This window comes from Salmo salar, chromosome ssa15 (genome assembly GCF_905237065.1).
Source record: "Salmo salar chromosome ssa15, Ssal_v3.1, whole genome shotgun sequence".
Taxonomy (NCBI): domain Eukaryota; kingdom Metazoa; phylum Chordata; class Actinopteri; order Salmoniformes; family Salmonidae; genus Salmo; species Salmo salar.
The window spans coordinates 19,316,644-19,326,736 of NC_059456.1; the positions used below are offsets into that span (position 1 = coordinate 19,316,644).

A 10,093-nucleotide genomic window follows, 5' to 3' on the forward strand; every position below is an offset into this window, starting at 1 on the left:
CCCATTTTTCAAGCTAGCATAAAAACCAAAACCACAGCTAAATGCAGCACTAACCTTTGATGATCTTCATCAGATGACACTCCTAGGACATTATGTTATACAATACATGCATGTTTTGTTCAATCAAGGTCATATTTATATCAAAAAACAGCTTTTTACATTAGCATGTGACGTTCAGAACTAGCAAACATACCGAAAACTTCCGGTGAATTTACTAAATTACTCACGATAAACGTTCACAAAAAACATAACAATTATTTTAAGAATTATAGATACAGACCTCCTTTATGCAATCGCGGTGTCAGATTTTAAAATAGCTTTTCGGCAAAAGCACATTTTGCAATATTCTGAGTAGATAGCTCGCCATCACGGGCTAGCTAATTTGACACCCACCAAGTTTGGCACTCACCAAACTCAGATTTACTGTAAGAAAAATTGGATTACCTTTGCTGGTCTTCGTCAGAATGCACTCCCAGGACTTCTACTTCATCCACAAATGTTGTTGTGGTTCAAAATAATCCATAGTTATATTCAAATATCCTCTGTTTTGTTCTTGCGTTCAAGACACTATCCGAACGGTGACGCGCGGACGCGTATCGTGACAAAAAAATTCAAAATATTCCATTACCGTACTTCGAAGCATGTCAAACGCTGTTTAAAATCAATTTTTATGCGTTTTTTCTCGTAAAATAGCGATAATATTCCGACCGGGAGTCGTTGTTTTCGTTCAAAGACTGAAAATGTAAAATGGCCTCTTCACGTGCATGCGTGCACCTGTCTCATTGTTCTCAGATTGACCACTATCCAAATGCGCTACTGTTTTTCAGGCAGGGCCTGCAAAGTCATCATTCAACGTTCTGGCGCCTTCTGAGAGCCTATGGGAGCCTTAGAAAGTGTCACGTTACAGCAGAGATCCTCTGTTTTCGATAAAGAGAGTATAGAAGGCCAAGAAATCGTCAGAGAGGGCACTTCCTGTACAGAATCTTCTCAGGTTTTGGCCTGCATATGAGTTCTGTTATACTCACAGACACCATTCAAACAGTTTTAGAAACTTTAGGGTGTTTTCTATCCAAATCAAACAATTATATGCATATTCTCGTTTCTGGGCAGTGGTAATAACCAGATTAAATCGGGTACGTTTTTTATCCGGATGTGAAAATACTGCCCCCTACCCTAGAGAGGTTTTAATGCTCGCAAGGCTGCTGGCCCAGAAGGCATCCCTAGCCGCGTCCTCAGAGCATGCGCAGACCAGCTGGCTGGAGTGTTTTCGGACATATTCAATCAATCATATTCAATCAATCACCCAAGAAAGCAAAGGTAACTGAACTAAATGACTATTGCCACCTAGCACTCACTTCTATTATCATGAAGTGCTTTGAGAGGCTAGTTAAAGATCATATCCCCTCTATCTCACCCTAGACCCACTGCAATTTGCTTACCGCCCCAATAGATCAACAGACGATGCAATCGCCATTGCACTGCAAACTGCCATATCCCACCTGGACAAGAGGAATATCTACATCAGAATGCTGTTCATTGACTTCAGCACAGTATTCAACACCATAGTACCCTCCAAGCTCATCAAGCTTGGGGCCCTGGGACTGAACCCCGCCCTGTGCAACTGGGTCCTGGACTTCCTGACGGGCCGCGCCCAGGTGGTGAAGGTAGGAAACAACACCTCCACTACGCTGATCCTCAACACAGGGTCCCCACAAGGGTGCGTGCTCAGTCCCCTCCTGTACTCCCTGTTCACCCATGACCACGTGGCCACACACACCTCCAAATCAATCATCAGGTTTTCAGACGATACAACAGTAGTAGGCCTGATTACCAACAATGACGAGACAGCCTACAGTGAGGAGGTGAGGGTCCTGGTGGAGTGGCGCCTGGAAAATAACCTCTCCCTCAACGTCAACAAACAAAGGAGCTGATCGTGGACTTCAGGAAACAGCAGATGGAGTACCCCTCCCATCCACATCGATGGGACAGTAGTGGAGAACGTGGAAAGTTAAGTTCCTCGGCGTACACATCACTGACAATCTGAAATGGTTCACCACACAGACAGAGTGGTGAAGAAGGCGCAACAGTGCCTCTTCAACCTCAGGAGGCTGAAGAAATTTGGCTTGACCCCTAAGACCCTCAGAAACTTTACAGATGCACAATTAAGAGCATCCTGTCGGGCTGTATCACCGCAGGGCTCTCCAGAGGGTGATACAGTCTGTCCAACGCATCAGTGGGGGCACACTGCCTGCCTTCCAGGACACCTACAGCACCCGATGTCACAGGAAAGACAAAAAGACAAAAACCACATGAGCCACGGCCTGTTCACCCCGCTTTCATCCAGAAGGTGAGGTCAGTACAGGTGCATCAAAGCTGGGACTGAGACATGGAATCACTGGCCACTTTAATAATGGTACACTAGTCACTATAATAATGTTTCCATACTGCTTTACTCATCCGATATGAAAATACTGTATTATATTCTACTGTATTTAGGGAACGCCACTCTGACATTGCTAGTCCTAAAATGTACAATATGTATATATAAAATGTATATTTCTTAATTATATTCTTTTACTTTTAGATGTGTGTATTGTTGTGAATTGTTATATACTACTTGGAGCTAGGAACACAAGCATTTCGCTACACCCGCAGTAACATCTGCTAAAGATGTGTAAGCGACCAATAGAATTTGGTTTGATTTGATTTAGATATGTTTAGGGGTAAGGTGACTAGTCATCAGGATATACAGTTGAAGTCAGAAGTTTACATACACTTAGGTTGGGGTCATTAAAACTCATTTTTCAACCACTCCACACATTTCTTGTTAACAAACTATAGTTTTGGCAAGTCGGTTAGGACATCTATTTTGTGCATGACACAAGTCATTTTTCCAACTATTGTTTACAGACAGATCATTTCACTTATAATTCACTGTATCACAATTCCAGTGGGTCAGATGTTTACATACAATAAGTTGACTGTGCCGTTAAACAGCTTGGAAAGTTCCAGAAAATGATGTCATGGCTTTAGAAGATTCTGATAGGTTAATTGACATAATTTGAGTCAATTGGAGGTGTACCTGTGGATGTATTTCAAGGCCTACCTTCAGACTCAGTGCCTCTTTGCTTGACATCATGGGAAAATCAAAAGAAATCAGCCAAGACCTCAGAAACCAATTGTAGACCTCTACAAGTCTGGTTCATCCTTGGGAGCAATTTTCAAATGCCTGAAGGTACCACGTTCATCTGTACAAACAATAGTATGCAAGTACAAACACCATGGGACCACGCAGCCGTCATACCGCTCAGGAAGGAGACTCGTTCTGTCCTCTAGAGATGACTTTGGTGTGAAAAGTGCAAATCAATCCCAGAACAACAGCAAAGGACCTTGTGAAGATGCTGGAGGAAACAGGTACAAAAGTATATATCTATATATATCCAAAAGCTCCAAAGCAGACATAAAAAAGCCAGACTACAGTTTGCAACTGCACATGGGGACAAAGATCGTACTTTTTGGAGAAATGTCCTCTGGTCTGATGAAACAAAAATAGAATTGTTTGGCCATAATGACCATCGTTATGTTTGGAGGAAAAAGGGGGAGGCTTGCAAGCTGAAGAACACCATCCCAACCGTGAAGCACGGGGGTGACAGCATCATGTTGTGGGGGTGCTTTGCTGCAGGAGGGACTGGTGCACTTCACAAAATAGATGGCATCATGAGGGAGGAAAATTACATGGATATATTGAAGCAACATCTCAAGATATCAGTCAGGAAGAGAAAGCTTGGTCGCAAATGGGTCTTCCAAATGGACAATGACCTCAAGCATACTTCCAAAGTTGTGCCAAAATGGCTTATGGACAACAAAGTCAAGGTATTGGACTGGCCGTCACAAAGCCCGGACCTCAATCCCATAGAAAATATGTGGGCAGAACTGAAAAAGCGTGTGTGAGCAAGGAGGCCTACAAACCTGACTCAGTTACACCAGCTATGTCAGGAGGAATGGGCCACAATTCACCCAACTTATTGTGGGAAGCTTGTGGAAGGCTACCTGAAACGTTTGACCCAGGTTAAACAATTTAAAGGCAATGCTACCAAATACTAATTGAGTGTATGTAAACTTCTGACCCACTGGGAATGTGATGAAAGAAATAAAAGCTGAAATAAATCATTCTCTCTACTATTATTCTGACATTTCACATTCTTACAATAAAGTGGTGATCCTAACTGACCTAACACAGGGGATTTTTTACGAGGATTAAATGTCAGGAATTGTGAAAAACTGAGTTTAAATGTATTTGGCTAAGGTGTATGTAAACTTCCGACTTCAACTGTTCACTACATGACCCATGATGTGGACACCTGCTCGTCAAACATCTCATTCCAAAATCATGGGAATTAATATGGAGTTGGTCCCACCTTTGCTGCTGTAACAGCCTCCACTCTTCTGGGAAGAAGTTCCACTAGATGCTTCCATTCAGCCACAAGAGCATTAGTGAGGTCGAGCATTAGTGTTGGGCGATTACGCCTGGTGTTGAAATTCATCCCAAATGTGTTCAATGTAGTTGAGGTCAGGGCTCTGTGCGGGCCAGACATTCTTCCACACCAATCTCGACAAACCATTTCTGTATGGACCTTGCTTTGTGCATGGGGGTATTGTCATGCTGAAACAGAAAAGGGCCTTCCCCAAACTGTTGCCACGAAGTTGGAATCATAGAATCGTATAGAATGGCATTGTATGTTGTAGCGTTAAGATTTCCCGTCAGTGGAACTAATGGGCCCGAACCATGAAAAACAGCCCCAGACCATTATTCCTCCTCCATCAAACTTTACAGTTGGCATTCTGCATCGTCCGTCGGACTGCCAGATGGTGAAGTGTGAATTATCACTACAGAGAACGTGTTTCCACTGCTCCAGAGTCCAATGGTGGCGAGTTTTATATCACTCCAGCTGACGCTTGGCATTGTGCATGCTGATCTTAGGCTTGTGTGCAGCTGCTTGGCCATGGAAACCCATTTCATGAAGCTCCCAATGAACAGTTATTGTGCTGACGTTGCTTCCAGAGGCACTTTGGAATTTGTTAGTGAATGTTGCAACCGAGGACAGACGATTTTTACACGCTAAGTCTTGGTGGTCCCGTTCTGTGAGCTTATGTGGCCTACAACTTCCCGGCTGAGCCGTTGTTGCTCCTAGATATTTCAACTTCACAATAACAGCTCTTACAGTTGACTGGGGCAGCTCTAGCAGGGCAGAAATTTGAATAACTGACTTGTTGAAAAGGTGGCATCCTATGACGGTGCCACGTTGAAAGTCACTGAGCTCTTCAGTAAGGCCATTCTACTGCCAATGTTTATCTATGGAGATTGCATGGCTTTGTGCTCAATTTTATACACCTGTCAGCAATGGGTGTGGCTGAAATAGCCAAATCCACTAATTTGAAGGGGTGTCCACATACTGCTGTATATACAGTGTATAATAAACAGAGTGGCAGCAGCATATATGCTGATTGTGTGTGTGTGTGTGTGTGTGTGTGTGTGTGTGTGTGTGTGTGTGTGTGTGTGTGTGTGTGTGTGTGTGTGTGTGTGTGTGTGTAGAGACCTTTGAGTGTGCATAGAGTCAGTGTAAAAACATTTAATGAAATTAAAAGGCTCCATGCAGCCAGTTAGTTAGCCATTTAGTTAGATATTTAATTAGCTATGTAGTTAGCTATTTAGTTAGCCATTTAGTTAGCTATTTAGTTAGCTATTTAGTTAGCCATTTAGTTAGCTATTTAGTTAGCTATTTAGTTAGCCATTTAGTTAGCCATTTAGTTAGCTATTTAGTTAGCCATTTAGTTAGCTATTTAGTTAGCCATTTAGTTAGCTATTTAGTTAGCTATTTGGTTAGCCATTTGGTTAGCCATTTGGTTAGCCATTTGGTAAGCCATTTGGTAAGCCATTTGGTAAGCCATTTGGTTAGCTATTTGGTTAGCTATTTGGTTTGCTATTTGGTTAGCTATTTGGTTAGCTATATGGTTAGCTATTTAGCAGTCGTATGGCTTGGGGATAGAATCTGTTCAGGAGCCATAAGGGGTTAATAGAGGTCCTGGATGGCAGGGAGCTCGGCCCCAGTGATGCGCTGGGTTGTCCGCACCACCCGATATAGCGCCATGCGATCGAGGGCGGTGCAGTTGACATACAAAGTGGTGATGCAGCCAGTCAATATGCTGTCAATGGTGCAGCTGTAGAACCTTTTGAGGATTTGAGGGCCCGTATGCTGTCGCGCCTTCTTCATGACTGTTTGAATGTGTGTGGACCATTTTAAGTCCTTAGCAAATTGGATACGGTCCGCTGTCATACTTTGAGATGGCCACTGCCTTACAGTTTGGGATATTTTGTTGTGATTTGGTGAGGGAGGATAAATTATCTAGGGAGAAAGGTTAGGTTATAATAGCCTTGTAATTATTCCTGTGCTATCAATCTGTGGAATCCATGTAGAAAAACAGAATGTAAGCTCGCAAGACTTGGGGATGGTTGTACGGGGTTAAGGTCATAGTGGAATAAAGGAATCTAGGTTAAGGTCATAGTGGAATAAAGGAATCTAGGTTAAGGTCTTAGTGCAATATAGGAATCTAGGTTAAGGTCATAGTGGAATAAAGGAATCTAGGTTAAGGCCATAGCAGAATAGAGGAATCTAGGTTAAGGCCATGATGGAATAAAGGAATCTAGGTTAAGGCCATGATGGAATAAAGGAATCTAGGTTAAGGTCATGGTGGAATAGAGGAATCTAGGTTAAGGTCATGGTGGAATTGAGGAATCTAGGTTAAGATCATGGTGGAATAGAGGAATCTAGGTTAAGATCATGGTGGAATAGAGGAATCTAGGTTAAGATCATGGTGGAATAGAGGAATCTAGGTTAAGATCATGGTGGAATAGAGGAATCTAGGTTAAGATCATGGTGGAATAGAGGAATCTAGGTTAAGATCATGGTGGAATAGAGGAATCTAGGTTAAGGTCATAGTAGATTTGAGGAATTTGAATAGAAATTCCTCAGCATGTCAACTACATGTCTGTTGCCATACAACAGGGAAGCATCTACAGGTGGAATATCCAAAATGTCGCCCACGTTAATTGTGTGTGTGTGTTTGTGTGTGTGTGCTGCTTCTTTTCTTACAGTATAAAGAGTAGTATATTAATATATTTGTATTATACAGTAGTAGTGTATAGGAAACAGTCATTACTGAAACAGGGGGATATGTCAGGAATCTCTGTAATTAATATAGTACCGTATAGGAAACAGTCATTACTCAAACAGGGGGATATGTCACGGCTTGTCTGTCTCTCTGTAATTAATATCTGTCATTCAGGACAGGAGCTTTATTATGCAATAAGCATTTCTATGTATCATCACTAGTACTGTTCAGTCAGCTATGGACAGAAATACCATGGGTATGACATGACATATTTTTAATGAAACACTCCCATAATGTTTTCTTCAAGGCATTAGACACCTTCTTCTAATCCATAATATCTGTTTTACAAACTGAAAAACCAATGTCTGAAAACTGACACTACATTTGACAGATCAGGTGACCTCCGAGGCCACAAACGCAGACACCCCCTGTATATTTACATTTTCCACAAGAGTCAGTATACAAAGAAGACTTGTTTTGGAGTTGGTTGGTTTATTTGGAGTTGGCAGAGTTGATTTGGAGATGGTAGAGTTGAGTTGGAGTTGGTAGGGTTGGTAGAGTTGTTTTGGAGTTGGTAGAGTTGTTTTGGAGTTGGTAGAGTTGTTTTGGAGTTGGTAGAGTTGATATGGTTGATTTGGAGTTGGTAGGGTTGATTTGTAGTTGGTAGGGTTGATTTGGAGTTGGTAGGGTTGATTTGGAGTTGGTAGAGTTGATTTGGAGTTGGTAGAGTTGATATGGAGTTGGTAGGACTGATTTCCAGTTGGTACGGTTGATTTGGAGTTGGTAGGACTGTTTTGGAGTTGGAAGGTTTGATTTGGAGTTGGTAGGTTTGATTTGGAGTTGGTAGGACTGATTTCCAGTTGGTACGGTTGATTTGGAGTTGGTAGGACTGTTTTGGAGTTGGAAGGTTTGATTTGGAGTTGGTAGGTTTGATTTGGAGTTGGTAGGACTGTTTTGGAGTTGGAAGGTTTGATTTGGAGTTGGTAGAGTTGATTTGGAGTTGGTAGGGTTGTTTTGGAGTTGATAGAGTTGAGTTGGTAGGGTTGGTAGGTTTGATTTGGAGTTGGTAGGTTTGATTTGGAGTTGGTAGGGTTGTTTTGGAGTTGATAGAGTTGAGTTGGAAGGCTTGAGTTGAGTTGGAGTTGGTAGGGTTGATAGGGTTGATTTGGAGTTGGTAGAGTTGATTTGGAGTTGGTAGAGTTGATTTGGAGTTGGTAGAGTTGATTTGGAGTTGGTCGAGTTGATTTGGAGTTGGTAGAGTTGATTTGGAGTTGGTAGGGTTGTTTTTGAGTTGGTAGGGTTACATACTGCAGAGTCATAACCCCAGGTGCTGGAATGCGCGCAAACAATTTCACCTGAACAGACTTGCAGTGATAACGGAGATTCTTCCAACTCAACTCAGGTAGCAAATGCAATGCTTTCATATATCTACACTGGTAAAGCACTCAATACCGTCAAGAAATGTCAATCACCTTACTCGAGGCATATGTTCGATCCTCAGGCTTCATGTATATATTATAACTAATATGATGGTATAATTTTGACTGACTTCAAACCATCCACGAATAGTTTAGTTTCGAGGAAAACGTAAACAGTAACTGATAACTCCAACCGCTTGGAAATACCTTGACGGAGGTAACGTCTGCTACGCCTCCAAACACCGGAATCTGAGTTTACACATCTGACAGTTATAAAACACCATTGAAGTTATTATATTTGCGTCTTACCTAATTAAAGGACATGTTCCTCCACGAGCGTCTGCACAGAAATATTCTATAGTTATGTGTAATAGATTGATTCCTAGTCCTGACTGACTCTGACTCTGACAGAAGGTGAATGTGGAACAGGTATTTACTCGAGCCAAGCCACTCCCTTGCCTTGGTAGGTAGGTTACTTCCTTATTTCTGTGGCATGGATCTCTCTCTCTCTCTCTCTCTCTCTCTCTCTCTCTCTCTCTCTCTCTCTCTCTCTCTCTCTCTCTCTCTCTCTCTCTCTCTCTCTCTCTCTCTCTCTCTCTCTGGCAATGTATTTTGTGTTTTAGGCAAATAACGGATATTATGTTAAAATTAGCTTTGCAGTTGTTTTTGTAACCCATAGACATATTGGCGTTGGCCTATATTTGCTGTAGGACTACAGTATATTGTCTTTGCTGTAGTAAACATGCAAAAGCTATTTAAAACTCCTGGCATAATAGATAGATCCAAATGTTTCCAGTGTGTTTTCCATAGAAAGGATTTTCTTACATTTTATTTTATTTTTTACCTTTATTTAAGGCAAGTCAGTTAAGAACAATTTCTTATTTACAATGACGGCCTACCAAAAGGCAAAAGGCCTCCTGCGGGGACGGGGATATAAAAAATAAATAAATTAAAAAATTAAAAAACATAAATATAGGACAAAACACACATCACAACAAGAGAGACAACACAAACACTACATAAAGAGAGACCTAAGACAACAACATAGCATGGCAGCAACACAACATAACAACAACACGGCAGCAACACATGACAACACAACATGGTAGCAGCACAAAAACATGGTACAAACATTATTGGGCACAGACAACAGCACCAAGGGAAAGATGGTAGAGACAACAATACATCACGTAAAGCAGCCACAACTGTCAGTAAGAGTGTCCATGATTGAGTCTTTGAATGAAGAGATTTAGATAAAATGATACATGGTATATAAAGTGTACATTTCCATTTACCTCATACGATCCATAATGCATAATAATAATAATAATAATAATATGTAAGCCTTCTACAATACATAGGGTTGACTGATTTGGGAGACATATTTTTTAATAGGCTAATTATATTATTCCTACAGCCTGATATCCACCCTGGAGTTTTCCAATAACAAACATATTGACCACTAGAGGGCAGTATAGATCTAAACACACCACTGGTCTCCACTA

General features: G+C 41.6%; 1 protein-coding gene across 1 annotated transcript in view; it reads right to left on the reverse strand.

Moving 5' to 3' along the window:
• LOC106571025 (protein-tyrosine kinase 2-beta) overlaps window positions 1–9,059 on the reverse strand; it is a 67,986-nt gene extending 58,927 nt beyond the window's left edge. Inside the window, exon 1 of the mRNA XM_045695528.1 lies at window positions 8,898–9,059. The gene's annotated coding sequence lies outside the window, so the exon portion shown is untranslated. The remainder of the gene's footprint in view (window positions 1–8,897) is intronic.
• Window positions 9,060–10,093: the final 1,034 nt, after the last annotated feature.